At 39.6% G+C, this 21,784-nt stretch overlaps 1 protein-coding gene and 1 long non-coding RNA gene across 21 annotated transcripts in view; one reads left to right on the top strand and one right to left on the bottom strand.

Moving 5' to 3' along the window:
* Positions 1 to 4,934, top strand: part of Gm15423 — a 32,980-nt gene extending 28,046 nt beyond the window's left edge. For 2 of the 4 annotated variants that reach the window (XR_003948788.1, XR_001779553.2), the window contains 2 exons: positions 1,538 to 1,705; positions 2,823 to 4,934. This is a non-coding gene — a long non-coding RNA (predicted gene 15423). Of the gene's footprint in view, positions 1 to 1,537 lie in introns of all 4 variants that reach the window. The other 2 variants (XR_003948787.1, XR_865760.3) reach the window with 1 other exon arrangement.
* Positions 1 to 21,784, bottom strand: part of Sdccag8 (serologically defined colon cancer antigen 8) — a 205,779-nt gene that overhangs the window by 107,482 nt on the left and 76,513 nt on the right. The window lies entirely within an intron of this gene.

Genomic DNA, 21,784 nt, shown 5'->3' with positions numbered 1-21,784 from the left:
AATGTATAGGTGTTAAAGAAGTATTCTGGGGTCTTAACACAAACTGGTACTTTGTCTCCAAAAACCCTATCACAGACTATGAAGTAACCTTCAAAACATTTCTACCAAGATCAATAAACATCAATTTGGTATCAATTCATAAACACACACAGAGTATTTTAAAAACATGAATAAATGTAACAGTAATCTCATGAAGGAACTGTCACCTCCACATATAAGATACATGTTCATATTTTCAATCTTTTAATTCTTATTCTCTTTAAAGAATTCTTGTTGTGACCTTATAAAATTAGTTTTACAGTCTTGTAACTTTAAAAATGAAGATGTACTATATTAGTAATTTTTAAATTACATAGATTAAGAACGAATAGAGAGTTTCATTAAGAAAATTCCTATTGTATATTTCTCACAAATTTCTAGGAGAGAAATACAAAAAGGTTATATTGCCTTAAACCCAAAGAATAATTTTCCTGGAAAGCAAATGAAGCAGACAGAGCTTATTAAGCCTGCTCCCAAATATTATTGAATTTAAAATTATTTTGCAGCTGGAGATGCTAGAACACTCTGGTCCTCCCAGCACTTAGGAGGGTATGTATATGTCAGGGGCCTGGCAGGGCTACAGAATAGACTCAGCTAGCCAGGATTACAGAAACCCTGTCTCAAATGTTCTTAAGTGCCCTGTCATCTTTAATATAGGGTGACTTCTTTGTGTTACAGAAGGTAAAATGGAATAAAAGGACCAAAATACAAGAGAGTAGGGAGACTAGAATTTAAAAATCCTTGCACAGCCAGAAGGAAGAGCACGTGGTTTTGAGGCTGACATAATTTGACAATGTCAATTTGTGATTTGGAAAGCAGTGGTCAAATTAATACAATATGTTTTGAAAAGGAAAGCAGTGCATGATGCTGAATGGTAAGGCAGAACCATCTGTCGGATAACGTACGGATAAGAACAGACTTGCTAGCCACTCAGTAGTGACCAATCTACAGTCGAAAGAACTTACCCTGGTAGGATTGATTTCATCCACCTGTAATGCATGCTATCTAGAGAGAATCTAAAGCTCTGCTGGGTAAAGGGCAGAACATGATCATTTGTGTGTAATAATGAATGATGCTGTAGGTTTGCAGTGGTCACAGCTACATTCCAAACAGCAAGGCATAAAATGTCTTCATTATCACAGAAGGTTCTATTGACAGTACCAGAGTTGAGCAAAGAACATTGTATTTTTAAGACCTCCTGAGGAAATGAGTCTATGTGAGTGAAAGGATAAGTGGCCCCTGAATCGTCTTGGAAAGGACTCACAATGGTGCCTTTCACTGCAGCAGATACAGAGGTTTGCTGAGCCCATTCTAGGGATCCTCTTCACAGCTACTGTTGGTGGTGGCATGTAACACTGGTTCACATGTTTTTATTGTAGGCCTGAGAACAACACTGATACCATATGTCCAGGCACTGCTTTAGCATTCTGTATTTTAAAATTTTGTTTTGTGTTCATGACAACCTTGTAAAAATAAGCATTCTATTTCTGTTTCACAGGTGAGAAGACTGAAGCACACAGATGTTAAGGAGCTTATAGAGGATTATATAGTGTGAAGCTGGGATGAAAAATGGGTTAGACTGATTTCAAGTCTCAATCTTTCTATTATACCACTCTGCCTCTCTAAACACGTGATAAAAGGGGTCGTTCTTCCCGGTCTCAGCAATGTACGTAGTTTGGTTTACTCCAGACAAAATATCAGGTCATTTATAAACTCTACATTTTTTTCTTTAAAATTTGTTGCATTTTTACCCCTAATTCTGTCATGTACTTTCATTATCCTAAAAGTTTTAAACATAACAATCTTCCAGGTATGGTACACTTAATAGATTCACATTGTAACCACCACAGGCAGAAAGATCTTGAATGTAGTATTGTTAAAAATAAAGGAACATTAAGATAAACTAGATGAGGTAAATTTTCAAAGGGGATGTGATTTTGAAAAGCTATGAAAGAAAAAAGAAGTAATAATTTTTTCCAATGATGCGTGGTCAAGAGTAGTTAATGTTTTATGAACATGACTGAGAGCGAGCGGGATCACAGATGGAAATGGATAAGGATTACCCAAAAGTGTAGACCAAAATGAGGTAGCATAGACAAGATGATTCTGAGGCGAGAGATGAGTCAGCTGAGAAAGGGTTAACTCTCCCAATTTTGGAAAAAAAAAGTGGTGAAACAAATGAAGAATCCATAAATAATGACGGAATCAGGACTGTGTATCTCCTGATTGTTGATAACACCATTCATCACGAGGAGTTTTGTTTAGTTTTACAGAATCAGTATGAGTTCCCTCCCTATGATACTTTTAAGTTCAGTCTTACAGCTGTTGGTTGGACATATCTTGCCAGAGTAGTCATTACTGTTTGCAAGACTTGCAGGTAGGTAGGGACATTGACAACTCTCTCTGTCCCAATGTAGTTAGCACCTTCTCACACTATGAGAGGTAGCTTCAGGAAGGGGCATCCAGGTTGATACCAGCTTGATTTCTCCCTATCCTGTGACAAAAGTATGCAGAGTGTCTTTTTCTCAAGTTTTGGCAGCCATCCAAGAATAACAACGATACTATCCTGGTTTTTTTTTTTTTTTTGGGGGGGGGGTCTTAGAAGCCAACAACTCTAAAGTAGCTATATCACAACAGGCACCAGGTTTTTTGGTAGTCTATGGACTTGGGGGGCATCATACCCCATATTAGAGGCCCTAGTCCCCAAGAAACATCCTACTATCATTTTAATAAATTGATATGGTATCTAATTGCCACTTAAAAACATATCTTTATATACACAGATCAGCGCATCTCTCATCCCTCAACAAAGAGGACTCTTTGCAATGGATGGAGGCGACTACAGAGAGTCACGGGTAGTACAGAGAATAAGTGTGTATGGAATGTTCGGCCCCAAAATGAGGGATCTGTAACACAACCCCAATACTCAACTCTTATGGGACATCAGGGAAGAGGAAGCAGAAAGGATGTGAGAGCCAGATGACCGGGTGAACTGCTGTGAAAATGTATCCTCTGAACAGGCAAGGATGCTGCACACATGACCACACAGCAGCTGTGGTTGCTGAACAAGGCCTGCCCCAGGCCCCACCAGCCTGCATCCCAGTGTGGATGTGGGAAGAGCTCGCTAGGCACCACCCCTAGTTGAGGGCTGAGGAAGGAAGAATATGTTTTGTGCAGGGATGAGCTCCCTAATAGGCTGTCCATGCCTAAGTGGTTGGCCCTACTCTCCTCATGGGCATACAGGCAACAATGACAGAGCTTGGTAGAATTTTTATATAAAATTATATCATCATCATCATTATACTATTATAGAAGAGGAGGAAATGAATTTAACAGGGACATATGGGGAACATTGGAAGAGTTGGAGGGGAGAAAAGATGAATATAATCAAAATGAAATGTACGTGTGTATGAAAAAATGTGGAGATTTAAAATTCTTAGAATCAGGTTTTCATTGTTTGAATATAAGCAAGTGCTTTGAAATCAGAGTTATAAAAAGACAACTGCCACTCACAGTGATGGCAAGAACCCACCACTTCAGAAGCACACCTGTCTGCAACCTGCCCAGGATGGATCATTCACTTTCTACCTGGAGAGTCCTCAGTTTCTGGCCTGGAGTTGAATGTCAGTACCTTGTAATGGATGCAATCCCACATAATGTTCTAATTTCATTCATTTTGGTGAGGACTGCTGTAAGACATGGCACACACCAGTCTGCTGAGTGTGTCCATCCATAGCACATGCACACCTCCCATGATATGAGCATCTCACAATACCAAATGTAATGTCATCAAAGAAATAAGGCTAACTGTCACATAAAACCAGCTCCATACAAAAACCAACTGGTTTATCTGTTTCTCTCTGAATAAAGAACAACCTATCCCAACAGTAGTAGAAAGAGTATATAAAAATTTGAGAAAGGGTAAGTGTGCTAGTTAGTTGTTTTTTGGGGGCTTGTGGGGAAACTAGATACATACTGAAAGGCATCTGTGAAAAAAGAACCTCATTTTAAAAAATCCTCCCCACAGACCTGCCTATAGACCAATTTGACTAATGACTGATGTAGGAAGCTTCAGCCCACTGTGGGTGGCACCACCCCTATGCAGATGGTCCTAGAAACCTAAGCAAAGCAAACAAGCCATGGTGGGGGGAGGGGGGAGGGCAGGCAGGGGGAGGGGGAGGGAGCTACTAAGCCCTATTTCTCCATGACACCTACTTTATTTCCTGCCTCCAGGTTCCTGCCTTGAGTTTCTTCTATGACTTCCCTTCATGATAGACAGTAAGATGTCAGCTGACATAAACCTTTCCTCTCCAAGTTGCTTTTGGTCATGGTGTTTGATTACAGCAGCAGAAAGCAAACTAAGCCCATATGAATGTTTGCAGTCTAAGAGGAAAATGTGGCACTAGACACAAAAATAAATATGTGCAAGTCTATCTAGACTACTAAATAAGGAGCAACTTAGATTTTTCAAGATTAAGTTTGGTAATATAAAATTTTCCCTTCTTAAAATGACAAGCCACTGTAATGAAGCACATTGAGTTTATTTTAGTAAATATATTTCAATAGCCCATCCTGGCACACTGGAAGAGGTCAGTAATATTAACTATGTTAAATAGAAAAAAATCTTCACTCTTGTCATCTGTGAAGATCTTTGAATTTTCCACCATAAATATCCAGGGTTTGTTGTAACTGCCAAGATAACAGCTTCTTAAACTCCCCAGCCTAGCTGAGTGACACCCAACACTTCAAGAATTACTAAGTTTAACACTTCAGCAAGTAAAAATGCCCTCAGTTGGTGCCAGGGCATCCAGGGCAGTATTTCTCTATTTTGTTTTGTTCATGGCTAGATTATAAGATCTTTGTTCACAAAGTTAATAAACTTCAAACACTCTGGATCTTTGGCCGTTTCTTACTTTATACAGTGTCCTATCTCACATTGACTACCACAGTCTTATGGGGTTGTCTGTGAAGAAACATAACTAAAAAGATTAACTCTGCTTTGTGCTTATAAATAAAACATCCATATTAGAATGCTCAACAACAACAACAACAATAAAACATGAGTTTCTAACTTTCTAGAAAGAATTTCTTAGCAATATATTCAATATTCCAATTTAATAGAGAAATGATTTTCCATTTAAAATGCTAACATATAAAATTAACTTTATATGCATGTTTTACATATAATATCTAAATATAGACATATATTTAAAATATATGTATATTATAAATTATAATACATTACATATGTATGTATATATATAATACATTCAAATTGACTTTATGTTATTTAATGAACTAGTGCCTGAAGAGTGTTAGTTTCTAAAAGAAAGATTGGCATGGTAAGTTATACTTGTAGGCAGGAGCCAGCCAGGCTATGCAGTAAGTTCAAGACCAGCCTGAGCTGCATGAAATCTTGTTTTAAGGAATGTAAAACAAACAAAAGAATAGGAGGAGCCAAGAAGAAATTGTGACTCACTCCTTCTTCTAAGAGGGTAGAGTCTAGTCCCTGGGCAGAGAAGCGGGAGGTTCAGCTGATGGAGACAACCTCCACTCCTAAACAAGAGTAGCCAATCCAAAGGAGTCTTCAACTTGTGTTTTCAGACAAATTAACACAAGTTTTAGGAAGCTGTCAGGATGTCCAGGTGACCCAAGCCAAATCCTGGAGCCTATATAAAGATAGGAGAGCCATAATTCTACAGTGGTGTTCTCTGACTCCCAAATGTACACATGCCCAAACACACACAACATGCGTGCACACGTGAACACTACCCGCGAATGCAGAAAGGAGGAAAACAGTCACTTCAAACTGACATCGTTTTTTTTTTTTTTTTTTTTTTTTTTTTTTTTTTTTTTTTTTAAGTCACACTAAACTGACCTAGTCCTTTTGAAAACATTTCAAAAGCATGCTGGATATACAATATCTACAGTGGAAGAGAAAAAAAATGTCTAGAGTTGTTTCTTTTTTAAAAATCTGAAACAAAAATAGGAAGTTCTAACAGAGACTCTAATTGGTTGACTTGTGGAAAATAAGATGTAGAGAGCTCAGTCCTACTGAGACACACAGAGCACTCTCCTCTTGCCATCGGTCAGATGCAAAGATGGTAAAAGCCAGAGGTGCTCCACAGCATCAAGGAACCGGTGTTCTCCAGCCAGAACAGGGCAGATGCATACATGGACTCACGGTGGCTGTGGCAGCAAGAACAAGACCTTCCCATGCTGAGTTAGACAAAAGCCTTGTGTAAGAGCGGGAAGGTGGGCACAACCCCACCACTAACTGGAGAGCTCTAGGCATTTGACAGCTGCTCAGAGCAAGGAAGGAGATTCTGCTCATGGTGTGACCATACACCAAGATAGGTGCCATTCCCAAGACAGGCTGGGTAACACAAACTAGATTTGGTGGAGAAGTTGGGTGAGAAGGGGTTCAAGGGTCAAGATGGTTGTAATGGGAGAAGTTAAAGGTAGTGGATATGTTCAAAATATGCTGCGCAAGAGTCTCAAAGAATTAATATAAATGCTGTTCAAAAACTGGGTTTCTCTTTTCTGAAAAGACAATCCCCATACAAAAAGAATACACTTTTCATACATCAAGAAATTGTTTTACATGCTTTTCACTAATAAAAACAATCTAGTAAGTACAAATGCTATAAAGAAAACAGCCTACTACCAACAACAACAACAACAACAACAACAACAAAAGTCTACAACTGTGGCTACAATACTTGTTTCACATGTACAGGCCATGAGTCCATGGCTATCTATCTCCAGACAAGGAAAATCAGAAGGGAGGAGAAGTGGCAAAGAGGAGAGAGGGGAAGGAAACCAATGTGAGAAAAGAAGACACTCTAAGCAGTGACTCAGAACACTCCACAGTGAGAAAGAAAATGCTGGCTTCAATTGCTGACTTTCATCACCAATTGCTAAAGTCATACAAAGCAAAAATAAAATACAAAAATTTCAGTTTGAGAGAGCAATGTATTAATTTACTTCTTTAAATATTCCTTTCCTTAATGAAAAAAAAAATCATGGTTCTGGAGACATGGGTCAGCAGTTTTGAATGTGTACTGCTCTCACAGAAGGGCAGAATCCAGTTCCCAACCCCCCATACTTATAGGCTCACACCACCTGTAACTCAGCTCCAAAGCAGCTAATGCCCTCTTCTGGCCTCCACAGGGACCTGCACTCATGTGGCAGACACACAGACAAACAGACAGACAAACTCACATAAATGAAATAAATTTGAAAAAGAAAACTCCTTAATCCTTGATTCAGTACTATCAATGATTATGAATCTTGTAAGTTTCTCCTATGTCTTATATCCCCCAACACACATATATGTAAACATATGTGTGTGCGTACATACACACATATACATATACACATCAGATATCCAATTATATACATATACATATGCACATATGCATATGCATATGCATATACATATACATATACAGATATGCACACATGGATGTGCACTACCCATGCAAAATATGCAATCTGTCTCAGTCTTCTGTCCTTTATAATGATTGCTTATCATTTTGATAAAAAGGGTAAATTCACTGACATATAAATAATTTATACCGCTTCTCCCTCAAATTTACAACCACCAAGCTACAGTAAATAAGAGAAATCAATACAATATTCTGGTTTACTTCTTATAAGATTTATATCAGGAAATGTCTTATAAATAATAACATTAAAATTCTAGAATTCATGCTACATTAAGTCCAACCATGGATTTCATACCTTATTATTCTACTTTGGGATTATTTTATGCCTCTATCAAAGCTATAAATATTTTCCAAAAAGATAATTCTCTTGATAATAGGTTGAAAGTGAGATTAAAATAGTTTGGTGTGCGCTGATCACTACTAACTAGTGCAACTCCCTCCGTTCCCACATGAACAGACAGGGTAAATAGAGAAGCCACGCTGAAGCAGTGCTCAGAGACAACAGTAGACAACAATGTGACAGTATGACAGTATTTCCAGGAAATACCAAGATGATTTTACTACCTATTAATACAATATATATCAGCTGAATATATCCTATCCATAAAGTTATATCTTACTTAGCTATGGCAAAACTTGATATGTAAATTTAAACACATAAGATTTATTATTTTTCAGCCTTGAAAATATCTTTATTATTAGATTTTTAATGCTTTCAATTTTTTTATTATAACCTTTAAAATGACTGAATGATACTATTCATAATAATAAATCAAATAGGTTACTTAAAAGTTTGTTCAAAATTTATAATACTTTAGATGCCTTCTCAGTGTAAAGGTCTTTCAGTGTGGATTTTTAATAGTCAAATATAATTTTTTATAACATAGTTATTAATAAAAATATGTATATTTTAATGACTAAGCAAACCTGATATAGGTATAAAAGTACTAACTATTAAAACAACAATTTCCAAAGAAATGTGAACAATTAGCCATCCTAATAATAAGCAGAGTTTCAGTTATGACATCAGCTATTGAAAATTACTGTTTTAGAGAATTAGTTCATTTACTTGCAAGCAGAAAAGCAAACAAAAATATTTATTCTACTAACAGTGAAATTTTTATTATTTTTATACTACCCTAAATTAATTCTTATATGTGATGTTACTTCTACAGCTGTCTGGAAAATAATCAGTTAAAGAGTCTGATTTCTAAAGCATATATATATATACATCAGAAATCTCTTCGGTTACTTGAGAGCCCCTGTGCACATTTTTAAGGTCATCTGTGCTGGTGATCTATCTTACAAAGTGTGCTCTGCCCATCCCTCAAGATTTCTCTTGTTTGTTTAATAAATATATGTGCATGTAGAAACAAATTCTAGGACTGCAAACAGAACGGGAGCATGGGAGGAAGAGAGCACAGATAGCTAAGGACGGCATTCTTCAGTCCTCGCCTGAACCCTACCCATCACTTCACAGTGGTGGAACCCAGTCAGCCAAGTCCATTCAACCGGACAGGAGCCCAGGCTTCCATCTTTGCTAGTCCAGGTTTTGCTACAAATGTGGAACGATGCCCAATCGCAATGCTAACTAGTCATAGATAGGAAACAAGCTTCAACAGGCAACAATTCACTTTTTAAAGTACTAAATCCACATTTGGTTTCAACAACAACTTTTTCTTCTTCTTTTGTAGATTCTCTTAGCTAAATTCATCTGACTTAATGCAGTTTCTAGCTCTGACTCCTTTAATTTTTACTGTCAGACAATACATATAATTTCTGCAAATAAAAATAGATTTTCTTAGACTTTCATTTTATCAAATTCACTATTTCATGCAAATTTGGGAGCAAAATAAAACAATTCTCCTCTAACAATGAAAACTTTCAGCATTTTACCCACCCAAGACCTCTTAGCCTTTTACTTCAAAAAGATGATTTTGTTTTACAGGGAAAAAAAATAGAATTTGTTCTAATCAACTTCAGCAAGGAAAAATGGAAACCCACTTTTTGGTTCTAGATGATATAGCAGCACCGTAAGACTGGCTCTCTCCATGGTCACCCCACTCCAGTCGCTTTTGTTGTCCAGTGTCCCTGCTCAGCAATGGCTTTGTCACCAAAGGGAGCAGAGGAGGAGCTGTGACTTGAGGCACACTGAGGCATTCAAGCCCACAGGCTGCTGCCTGAATGTTTCTGGAGATTCAAATGCCTGCCCTGACCACACAGTAGTCCTATGTTAACTTACCTCCTAGCTGTACTCTGCCGCGCAGGACCATGGGGGCCTCTGTTCCCTGGAAAACTGGGCAATTTCATCTTATTTTGTTGGAAGGTTTTCACCAAAACTAATGAGATGTTCTTACGTGACGAGGAAACAGCAAATTTTAACAACAAACAGTTTATTTATAGAAACACAACTGATTGGAGAAAAATAAAAACCCCTTCTGTATTGAGCATGGCGTTCATGATCTCACCTTATGGGGAGTTTTTAGAAAAACTGACTTTAGCTATGGCTTATAAAAATGTTTCTGTAAAATTCCATTTGTAGAACTTATGAATTTACTGTACTTGGCTTTAACCAAAAAAAAAAAAAAAAAAAAAAAAAAAAAAAAAAAAAGTAACCCATTTTTTCAGGCTAATTTTAAACAGCAGCCCCAAATGTGAAGTAGATGTTTTTATTAATAAGATTCTGAGTGCAGTTCTTTTAAGTTCAGCAAAGTATAAAGGAATGAATTTATCTGCTCAGTTTGGGGACCATGTATCCACTCACCAGTCCTGGACACATGTAATGGTGGCTTCTCATGGCTACAAAACACCCTCATTTACATTAGTAAGTTGATATTCTGGATAGTTAAGAAACCAACACAGTTTCCTTTATTTCATGTTGATAGAGAAAAATAAAGTCGGCATAGAAAAGCCAGGCGGAGGGAGTGATGAGGATGGAGCACTTGCTCATGACGGGGAGCTTCACGAAGTGAGCACCGCTCCGGACAAGGGCCCCAGATTCTAGTCTGAATTTCCAGTGTAACCCATACACTGAAATACTAATTATATGAAAAATCAGAATTTCAGACAAGTTCCCTTCTACTTTCCTCTCCCTCTGATAACTTCTAAACACATATTTCCATCTTCCCAATTCTCGAGCTATTCATATTTTTAAAGATTACATGTGTGCGTCTGGATATGCACAGGTGAGGGTAGGTGCCTGCTGGGGCCTGCGAGGGCATCTGATTCTGCAGCTACCAGAGGTGTGAGGCACTCAACTGGAGCGCTGGGAACCAGGCTTAGGTCTTCCGTATGAGCAGCACTTGTTCTCCATAGCTTTTGGAGGAACTTTCTTCAGACGTCTATGCTTAATTTGGACAGAATTTTCCACCAACATAATCTATTTCACAGATCAATGGTGCCTGAGCATAGTACACAACAGATACAAAAATGAGGAGACTATTTCATTCTTATGGACATATTTCATGTGAGTCAGAGCCATGCAGGTTTTGTTACTGTGGTTGTGGAGTAGAGCTTGCAATCACACATTGCAATACCCCAGCACTGTTCCCACTGCTCAGAGTTGGTTATTTGGGATCTTTTTTTTTTTTCTACAAATCTCTTTTTTTCAAAATATTAATTCTGCCAATCTTCAAAAAATAATTTGATAATTTTCAATCATGTGCATGTGTGTATGTGAGCGTACGTCACGCCTGTTTGGGTACATATGCCAGCCAGGGGCATGAGATATTCTCAAGCTGGAGCTACAGGTGGTTGTGAGCCTCCTACTGTGTGGATGCTAGGAATTGACCTCAGATTCCAGGAAGAACAATATTCACTGCTGAGAGCTCCTGCTAGGGCTTGAGAATGGAAGGCTTTTCCATTCTCTAGTATTTTCTTGAACTTCTTAAATTTTGGAAAATATTATTTCAATATATTTTTATTGATTATTTGGAAATTTCACACCATACACCCTAGTCACAATCACTCCCCAGCCCTCCCGTCTGTCCCGCCTCTTGTGGCCCCTCAAAAGAAATAAAAGATATACAATTTGTGTTTCTCAGATTCTAACTGGAGCATGGTCAACCTCCCAGGACCACCCATTAAAGAAACTGAGTCCATATCCACCTGTACACTGCCAGATGCCACAATTGTGCAGAGCTACACTTTAGCATTCTTACCACAACTTTTAAGAGTTCTCTTCCATGTTTTCCTATCTAGGCTGTTACTTTGCGGGGAGGAGGAGGGTTGTCACAGAAGCCTTCTCTGTCCCTCATTCTCAGATGTGACTCTTCAGTCATTGATACCCTGCTAAAGTAGCTCCCTAGTTTACAATCAGTGGAAGCACAGATCATAGCACGTGGTTTCTGGTGACAGCAGGGACCACAGATATGCACATGTTCTCCCACCTCAGCATAGGCCACAGACTTCAGCATGGTCTCAGGTGACAGCATAGAGCACTGACATCAATGCAGCCCTCTGCTGCAGCACAGGCCAGGGACTTCCACATGACCATGGCTGCAGCAGGACCACAGAACCAATCATGGCTCTCTACAGCAGCAAGGACCATGGACATTTAATTTGGCCTCAGATGGCACCACAGGCCATTCACATTAAAGGCCCTTAGCTCCTGCAGGGCCCATACACATCAACATCAAAATATGTTCATTGTGAGAACTTTCACTTATTTGATTATTCATATGTACACACACACACACACACACATACACACACATACATACATATATACATACAGGTATATATATATGTATGTGATTTGTATGAAAATATATACACACATGCAGAAACACACATACGTATACAGTAAAGGAGAATTTTTTCTTTTGCTTTTTTTCCTCACAATTTCATTATTGGCATAAAAAGCAGATTTTTGAATATTGGTTTTGTATTCTGCTTCTGTGCTTAGTATTTAGCATACCTAAAAGTGTTCTGATGGATTCTTCAGAGTCATTTATGGATAAGACCATGCTGTCTACAAATAAGGATGTTGTGGCTTCTTCCTTCCCTGCTCTGATCCCTTTTGCTTCTCTCTTATATTGTTCTAGCTCAGACTTTGAACACTAAACTGAGCAGGAGTGAACAGTGGGCATTCTTGTCTTACTCACCATTTAAAGAAAGGCTCCCAGTTCTCCTCCATTTAGAATAATATAGGCTTATAGATTTGCCATGCATGGCCTTCTATGTTGAAGTCTATTATTCTATACCTAGTTTCTCAGGACTCCTATCATGAGGAAGTGCTGAGCTCTGATAAAGATTTTCCCTGCATCTCTTGAGAGGATCATGTGATTTCTGTCTTCAAATCTATTCAGGGGTCTCTTTAACAAACAGTGCTGGGCAAAGTGGAAATCCACATGTAAATGGATGAAACTAGATCCATCTATCTCACACAGTGTAAAGATAAGTTCAAAATAGATAGAAGAGCATAGCATAAGATGTAAAAGAGATACATGTATACAATAGAATTTTATTTACTTGAGAGGAAAAATGAAATTACAGCATTTTCAGGAAAATTAATAGAACTGAAGATCACTAAATGATAATAATCCACAATCAAAAAGGACAGTTTTGCCTTCCGCTCGACTCGTGACTCGAGCCCCGGGCTACCTTGCCAGCAGAGTCTTGCCCAACACCCGCAAGGGTCCACACAGGACTCCCCACGGGACCCTAAGACCTCTGGTGAGTGGATCACAGTGCCTGCCCCAATCCAATCGCGCGGAACTCGAGACTGCGGTACATAGGGAATCAGGCTACCCGGGCCTGATCTGGGGCACAAGTCCCTTCCGCTCGACTCGAGACTCGAGCCCCGGGCTACCTTGCCAGCAGAGTCTTGCCCAACACCCGCAAGGGTCCACACGGGACTCCCCACGGGACCCTAAGACCTCTGGTGAGTGGATCACAGTGCCTGCCCCAATCCAATCGCGTGGAACTTGAGACTGCGGTACATAGGGAAGCAGGCTACCCGGGCCTGATCTGGGGCACAAGTCCCTTCCGCTCGACTCGAGACTCGAGCCCCGGGCTACCTTGACAGCAGAGTCTTGCCCAACACCCGCAAGGGCCCACACGGGACTCCCCACGGGACCCTAAGACCTCTGGTGAGTGGAACACAGCGCCTACCCCAATCCAATCGCGTGGAACTTGAGACTGCGGTACATAGGGAAGCAGGCTACCCGGGCTTGATCTGGGGCACAAACCCCTTCCACTCCACTCGAGCCCCGGCTACCTTGCCAGCTGAGTCGCCTGACACCCGCAAGGGCCCACACAGGATTCCACACGTGATCCTAAGACCTCTAGTGAGTGGAACACAACTTCTGCCAGGAGTCTGGTTCGAACACCAGATATCTGGGTACCTGCCTTGCAAGAAGAGAGCTTGCCTGCAGAGAATACTCTGCCCACTGAAACTAAGGAGAGTGCTACCCTCCAGGTCTGCTCATAGAGGCTAACAGAGTCACCTGAAGAACAAGCTCTTAACAGTGACAACTAAAACAGCTAGCTTCAGAGATTACCAGATGGCGAAAGGCAAACGTAAGAATCCTACTAACAGAAATCAAGACCACTCACCATCATCAGAACGCAGCACTCCCACCCCACCTAGTCCTGGGCACCCCAACACAACCGAAAATCTAGACCCAGATTTAAAAACATTTCTCATGATGATGATAGAGGACATCAAGAAGGACTTTCATAAGTCACTTAAAGATTTACAGGAGAGCACTGCTAAAGAGTTACAGGCTCTTAAAGAAAAGCAGGAAAACACAGCCAAACAGGTGATAGAAATGAACAAAACCATACTAGAACTAAAAGGGGAAGTAGACACAATAAAGAAAACCCAAAGCGAGGCAACGATGGAGATAGAAACCCTAGGAAAGAGATCTGGAACCATAGATGCGAGCATCAGCAACAGAATACAAGAAATGGAAGAGAGAATCTCAGGTGCAGAAGATTCCATAGAGAACATCGACACAACAGTCAAAGAAAATACAAAATGCAAAAGGATCCTAACTCAAAACATCCAGGTAATCCAGGACACAATGAGAAGACCAAACCTACGGATAATAGGAATTGATGAGAATGAAGATTTTCAACTTAAAGGGCCAGCTAATATCTTCAACAAAATAATAGAAGAAAACTTCCCAAACATAAAAAAAGAGATGCCCATGATCATACAAGAAGCATACAGAACTCCAAATAGACTGGACCAGAAAAGAAATTCCTCCCGACACATAATAATCAGAACAACAAATGCACTAAATAAAGATAGAATATTAAAAGCAGTAAGGGAGAAAGGTCAAGTAACATATAAAGGAAGGCCTATCAGAATTACACCAGACTTTTCACCAGAGACTATGAAAGCCAGAAGAGCCTGGACAGATGTTATACAGACACTAAGAGAACACAAATGCCAGCCCAGGCTACTATACCCGGCCAAACTCTCAATTACCATAGATGGAGAAACCAAAGTATTCCACGACAAAACCAAGTTCACACAATATCTTTCCACGAATCCAGCCCTTCAAAGGATAATAACAGAAAAGAAGCAATACAAGGACGGAAATCACGCCCTAGAACAACCAAGAAAGTAATCATTCAACAAACCAAAAAGAAGACAGCCACAAGAACAGAATGCCAACTCTAACAACAAAAATAAAAGGGAGCAACAATTACTTTTCCTTAATATCTCTTAATATCAATGGACTCAATTCCCCAATAAAAAGACATAGACTAACAGACTGGCTACACAAACAGGACCCAACATTCTGCTGCTTACAGGAAACCCATCTCAGGGAAAAAGACAGACACTACCTCAGAGTGAAAGGCTGGAAAACAATTTTCCAAGCAAATGGACTGAAGAAACAAGCTGGAGTAGCCATTTTAATATCGGATAAAATCGACTTCCAACCCAAAGTTATCAAAAAAGACAAGGAGGGACACTTCATACTCATCAAAGGTAAAATCCTCCAAGAGGAACTCTCAATTCTGAATATCTACGCACCAAATGCAAGGGCAGCCACATTCATTAGAGACACTTTAGTAAAGCTCAAAGCATACATTGCACCTCAGACAATAATAGTGGGAGACTTCAACACACCACTTTCTTCAAAGGACAGATCGTGGAAACAGAAACTAAACAGGGACACAGTGAAACTAACAGAAGTTATGAAACAAATGGACCTGACAGATATCTACAGAACATTTTATCCTAAAACAAAAGGATATACCTTCTTCTCAGCACCTCACGGGACCTTCTCCAAAATTGACCATATAATTGGTCACAAAACAGGCCTCAATAGATACAAAAATATTGAAATTGTCCCATGTATCCTATCAGACCACCATGGCCTAAGACTGATCTTCAATAACAACATAAATAATGGAAAGCCAACATTCACGTGGAAACTGAATAACACTCTTCTCAATGATACCTTGGTCAAGGAAGGAATAAAGAAAGAAATTAAAGACTTTTTAGAGTTTAATGAAAATGAAGCCACAATGTACCCAAACCTATGGGACACAATGAAAGCATTTCTAAGAGGGAAACTCATAGCGCTGAGTGCCTCCAAGAAGAAACGGGAGACAGCACATACTAGCAGCTTGACAACACATCTAAAAGCCCTAGAAAAAAAGGAAGCAAATTCACCCAAGAGGAGTAGACGGCAGGAAATAATCAAACTCAGGGGTGAAATCAACCAAGTGGAAACAAGAAGAACTATTCAAAGAATTAACCAAACGAGGAGTTGGTTCTTTGAGAAAATCAACAAGATAGATAAACCCTTAGCTAGACTCACTAAAGGGCACAGGGACAAAATCCTAATTAACAAAATCAGAAATGAAAAGGGAGACATAACAACAGATCCTGAAGAAATCCAAAACACCATCAGATCCTTCTACAAAAGGCTATACTCAACAAAACTGGAAAACCTGGACGAAATGGACAAATTTCTGGACAGATACCAGGTACCAAAGTTGAATCAGGATCAAGTTGACCATCTAAACAGTCCCATATCACCTAAAGAAATAGAAGCAGTTATTAATAGTCTCCCAACCAAAAAAAGCCCAGGACCAGATGGGTTTAGTGCAGAGTTCTATCAGACCTTCAAAGAAGATCTAATTCCAATTCTGCACAAACTATTTCACAAAATAGAAGTAGAAGGTACTCTACCCAACTCATTTTATGAAGCCACTATTACTCTGATACCTAAACCACAGAAAGATCCAACAAAGATAGAGAACTTCAGACCAATTTCTCTTATGAATATCGATGCAAAAATCCTCAATAAAATTCTCGCTAACCGAATCCAAGAACACATTAAAGCAATCATCCATCCTGACCAAGTAGGTTTTATTCCAGGGATGCAGGGATGGTTTAATATACGAAAATCCATCAATGTAATCCATTATATAAACAAACTCAAAGACAAAAACCACATGATCATCTCGTTAGATGCAGAAAAAGCATTTGACAAGATCCAACACCCATTCATGATAAAAGTTTTGGAAAGATCAGGAATTCAAGGCCCATACCTAAACATGATAAAAGCAATCTACAGCAAACCAGTAGCCAACATCAAAGTAAATGGAGAGAAGCTGGAAGCAATCCCACTAAAATCAGGGACTAGACAAGGCTGCCCACTTTCTCCCTACCTTTTCAACATAGTACTTGAAGTATTAGCCAGAGCAATTCGACAACAAAAGGAGATCAAGGGGATACAAATTGGAAAAGAGGAAGTCAAAATATCACTTTTTGTAGATGATATGATAGTATATATAAGTGACCCTAAAAATTCTACCAGAGAACTCCTAAACGTGATAAACAGCTTTGGTGAAGTAGCTGGATATAAAATAAACTCAAACAAGTCAATGGCCTTTCTCTATACAAAGAATAAACAGGCTGAGAAAGAAATTAGGGAAACAACACCCTTCTCAATAGTCACAAATAATATAAAATATCTTGGCGTGACTCTAACTAAGGAGGTGAAAGATCTGTATGATAAAAACTTCAAATCTCTGAAGAAAGAAATTAAAGAAGATCTCAGAAGATGGAAAGATCTCCCATGCTCATGGATTGGCAGGATCAACATTGTAAAAATGGCTATCTTGCCAAAAGCAATCTACAGATTCAATGCAATCCCCATCAAAATTCCAACTCAATTCTTCAACGAATTGGAAGGAGCAATTTGCAAATTTGTCTGGAATAACAAAAAACCTAGGATAGCAAAAAGTCTTCTCAAGGATAAAAGAACTTCTGGCGGAATCACCATGCCAGACCTAAAGCTTTACTACAGAGCAATTGTGATAAAAACTGCATGGTACTGGTATAGAGACAGACAAGTAGACCAATGGAATAGAATTGAAGATCCAGAAATGAACCCACACACCTATGGTCACTTGATCTTCGACAAGGGAGCTAAAACCATCCAGTGGAAGAAAGACAGCATTTTCAACAATTGGTGCTGGCACAACTGGTTGTTATCGTGTAGAAGAATGCGAATCGATCCATACTTATCTCCTTGTACTAAGGTCAAATCTAAGTGGATCAAGGAACTTCACATAAAACCAGAGACACTGAAACTTATAGAGGAGAAAGTGGGGAAAAGCCTTGAAGATATGGGCACAGGGGAAAAATTCCTGAACAGAACAGCAATGGCTTGTGCTGTAAGATCGAGAATCGACAAATGGGACCTAATGAAACTCCAAAGTTTCTGCAAGGCAAAAGACACCGTCAATAAGACAAAAAGACCACCAACAGATTGGGAAAGGATCTTTACCTATCCTAAATCAGATAGGGGACTAATATCCAACATATATAAAGAACTCAAGAAGGTGGACTTCAGAAAATCAAATAACCCCATTAAAAAATGGGGCTCAGAACTGAACAAAGAATTCTCACCTGAGGAATACCGAATGGCAGAGAAGCACTTGAAAAAATGTTCAACATCCTTAATCATCAGGGAAATGCAAATCAAAACAACCCTGAGATTCCACCTCACACCAGTCAGAATGGCTAAGATCAAAAATTCAGGTGACAGCAGATGCTGGCGAGGATGTGGAGAAAGAGGAACACTCCTCCATTGTTGGTGGGAGTGCAGGCTTGTACAACCACTCTGGAAATCAGTCTGGCGGTTCCTCAGAAAACTGGACATAGTACTACCGGAGGATCCAGCAATACCTCTCCTGGGCATATATCCAGAAGATGCCCCAACAGGTAAGAAGGACACATGCTCCACTATGTTCATAGCAGCCTTATTTATAATAGCCAGAAGCTGGAAAGAACCTAGATGCCCCTCAACAGAGGAATGGATACAGAAAATGTGGTACATCTACACAATGGAGTACTACTCAGCTATTAAAAAGAATGAATTTATGAAATTCCTAGCCAAATGGATGGACCTGGAGGGCATCATCCTGAGTGAGGTAACACATTCACAAAGAAACTCACACAATATGTATTCACTGATAAGTGGATATTAGCCCCAAACCTAGGATACCCAAGATATAAGATATAATTTGCTAAACACATGAAACTCAAGGAGAATGAAGACTGAAGTGTGGACACTATGCCCCTCCTTAGATTTGGGAACAAAACACCCATGGAAGGAGTTACAGAGACGGAGTTTGGAGCTGAGATGAAAGGATGGACCATGTAGAGACTGCCATAGCCAGGGATCCACCCCATAATCAGCATCCAAACGCTGACACCATTGCATACACTAGCAAGATTTTATTGAAAGGACGCAGATGTAGCTGTCTCTTGTGAGACTATGCCGGGGCCCAGCAAACACAGAAGTGGATGCTCACAGTCAGCTAATGGATGGATCATAGGGCTCCCAATGGAGGAGCTAGAGAAAGTAGCCAAGGAGCTAAAGGGATCTGCAATCCTATAGGTGGAACAACATTATGAGCTAACCCGTACCCCGGAGCTCTTGACTCTAGCTGCATATATATCAAAAGATGGCCTAGTCGGCCATCACTGGAAAGAGAGGCCCATTGGACTTGCAAACTTTATATGCCCCAGTACAGGGGAATACCAGGGCCAAAAAGGGGGAGTGGGTGGGCAGGGGAGTGGGGGTGGGTGGATATGGGGGACTTTTGGTATAGCATTGGAAATGTAAATGAGTTAAATACCTAATAAAAAATGGAAAAAAAAAAAAAAAAGGACAGTTTTTGCCTCATTTCTTTCTATATGCAGAAAGAGGCACTCTTTCTCACCCCTCTCTTTGTGTACCTGTGTGTGTATGTATGTGTGTATATGTGTATGTGTATATGAAATATAGCATAAATGATAGATAAGTGTATATGTACATAGATAGATAGATAGATAGATAGATAGATAGATAGATAGATAGATAGATAGATAGGCAGCAGGCAGGCAGGCAGGCAGGCAGACAGACAAGAAAAAGGCAGACTATGAGAGGGGATTAAGAGATCCTCTAAAGGGGATAAGAGGACAAGAAAGGGTAATAGAATATGTAGACATAGAGGCAGGAGGGGGTAGAAACTATTTGGGAGAGCAGAGAACCAACAAAAGTATGAGGGGATGTTAGGAGAGGGTAAGGGGACTGGCGAATAAAAAGAAAATATAATATGTAAGAAAATGGTATAATGAACCCCATTGTGTCACACAAAATTTTTTTTAAAGATAAACTGAAAAAAAGTAAAGATTTCTTTACTTAACTAAATTATGTTGAAGGTATATGGTCTGGTTCTTAAAATACAAAAATACACATGATTTTGTTTTTTAAACATCAGTCAGAAATCCTATGGACCTGGGCATATGAAGATGTTCAGAGGCCTTCAAGCACTTGTCACAGGACTCTGCCCTGCTGTGACCCATGCCCTACGGCTCAAGCCTTTGAGGACAACACAGCTAGTGATAAAAATGTGTATGTGACATCGGCCAGAGAGGGCGATTCACTATATGTCAAATATATGTGATATCAGACAGAGAGATGATTCGTTATATGCCAGAAACTGGATGCCAGGGGCTTGACAGAACGGGCCCAAACAAAAATAACCAAGGTTTTGAGAAAGAGCCAAGGACAGGTCACTGCCCAACTCCAGGGCGGCAGATATGTGCCATTAGGGATCTTAACTGTAATTTTCTTCAATACGATCTCACAATGGAAGGTGTGGCTTACACACAATCCAAATGATAACTACCTCTGAAAGCTAGATTAACAGATGACCACCCAGCCATACACTGGTCCAGGCAGCATCATGATCCCTTATCACCAAGAAGCTTGTAAGGAATAAAGAAAGGAACATAGAAGAGAGGTTAGGGAGACAATGTGAATATGAGCGTAATGTTAGTATATACAATAACTTACTAATGTTTATTATGCAACTCTATGGCATGCATTTTGCTGTGCTGGTCAACAGAAACTGCCTCTAATTTTACACCACTTGATAGAGCAGGAGTTGAATTTATTATCATTTTATAGAGAACTAAAAACTGAGAACATCTTAGGCATCTTGTCGAGGCTCACCAGGTAACACAGTAGAATGAGAATTTCACTGCAGGCTGGCTGCTTTGGGGGCCTGAATGCTTGACCATATCCTTCGTCTAACCCTCTACCCCAATCTGTAGGGTAGGCACATTTCAAACAGCTGCCAGTCTGGTTTCCACAGCAGCTGAACCACTTTACAAACCTACCAACAAAAAATTAGGGCTCTGATTTCTGCACGGTCTTGCTGACATGGCACTACTGTCTCATTTCATTCACTGTGTGTACATATATGATGCATGTACATATATGATGCATGTATGTGCATGTAAGTGCACATATGCCAAAGTGTACATGTGGAAATCAGAGGACAACTTTCGGGAGTCTATTCTCTCCTTCCACCATGGGTTCCAGGCATGGGCTCAGACCCCCAGGCTGGCATGACAAGTGTTTCTGACTACTGAGCCACCTCACCAGCCTATTATTATTGTCTTTTAAATTAGAGCTATGTTTATGAGATGTGGTATGGATTCTCACATGAGTTTGGCCATGTCCCTCTGCCAGTTAATGGTAAGTGTCCTTTCATATGCCTTTTACCAATTGGTTATGAGATGTAGTGTGGTATCTCACATGAGTTTTGTTACATCCCTCTGACAGTTAATGGTAAGTGTCCTTTCATATACCTTTTACCATTTGGTTATTTTCTCTAAAGAAATCTCTATGCAAATAATTTCTCTAGGTTTAAAGAAGCCTGACCTTTTAGTATTAAAATTTAAACATTGTTTATATACTCCTAATGTAACATATAGCCAGTAATGTAACACGTGCCTGTAATTCCAACTCCTAAGAAGCTAA

This window comes from Mus musculus, chromosome 1, assembly GCF_000001635.26.
Source record: "Mus musculus strain C57BL/6J chromosome 1, GRCm38.p6 C57BL/6J".
Taxonomy (NCBI): Eukaryota; Metazoa; Chordata; class Mammalia; order Rodentia; family Muridae; genus Mus; species Mus musculus.
This window is presented reverse-complemented; position numbering and strand designations above follow the sequence as displayed.